Below are 1,120 nucleotides of genomic sequence, written 5' to 3' on the forward strand. Positions count from 1 at the left end.
CACATCAATTGGACTCCTGGATTGAAAGATATGCTCGAAATACCACACCATATTCAGTCCTTGCATACTGCTGCAGTGCTCCGACTTTGGAAAATATTTTGACCATGATCCAATCAAAACTGGGTGAATTGATAAAAATAAACGTTGTAGATCTTCTTCTTGTAATTCTATTGGCTCAAGAATCACCTCATTGGGAGTTGTTTAGAGAGAGATATGATCAAACTACTAAAACATATATGAATGAAGTCATCGCTATACTTGCATTGATTTTCATCAATTTCCTACAAAAATCATAAGAGAAATTAGCAATAACTACTCTTAAAGTAATTTACAATAAAACAACATAAAATTTAACTAAAATAACTTAAATTAGTCACTTAACAAGTAATCAAACTTAAACTAGAAAAACACCTAAAACGCTAAAATCCGAACCTAAAATCTCAAAGATCTAGTTACTTAAGCCCCCAAAATGTGTCAAAATAACTCTATATAATAGAGTTATCATCTGTGAAATGACATGGTGAGAATATGGGACACGACATGGTGAGAATGTGTGACAAGGCAAGGTTTAGAGTTTATGACATGGCATGGTGTGAATGTGTGACCTGGCATGGTGAGAATGTGTGAGACAACATGGTAGGAATGTGTGACACGGCATAGTGGGAATGTGTGACACGATATGACACAGTAGGGTTTAGAGTTTGTGACACGCCATGAAGGGAATACATAACACAACAAGGTGAGAATATGTGACCCACGGAGGGAATATGTTAGATGACTTGGTGAGAATATGTGCCATGTTAGTGTGAGAATGTGACATGTCATGGTGAGAATATGCGAGATGGCATGGTGAGAATATGTGACATAGTTGTGACAAGGCAACGTTTAGAGTTTGTGACATGCCATGGTGAGAATGTATGACACGGTATGGTGAAAATATATGTGGCACGCCATGGCTTGAATAAGTGACATGCCATAAATTTAAATGCAAAAAAATGAGAAAAATAAGAAAATTGTTTGAAGTTCCACAGCATGTATATTAACAGTAGAGGTGTATAAAAGGCAATTTCATTTTATTATATTTTCAAAATTTGCAAACGGCTATGTGAAGGAAGTAAGA

This window comes from Theobroma umbraticum, unplaced genomic scaffold (assembly GCF_002168275.2).
Source record: "Theobroma umbraticum cultivar Fairchild unplaced genomic scaffold, ASM216827v3 scaffold_67.0, whole genome shotgun sequence".
NCBI lineage: Eukaryota > Viridiplantae > Streptophyta > Magnoliopsida > Malvales > Malvaceae > Theobroma > Theobroma umbraticum.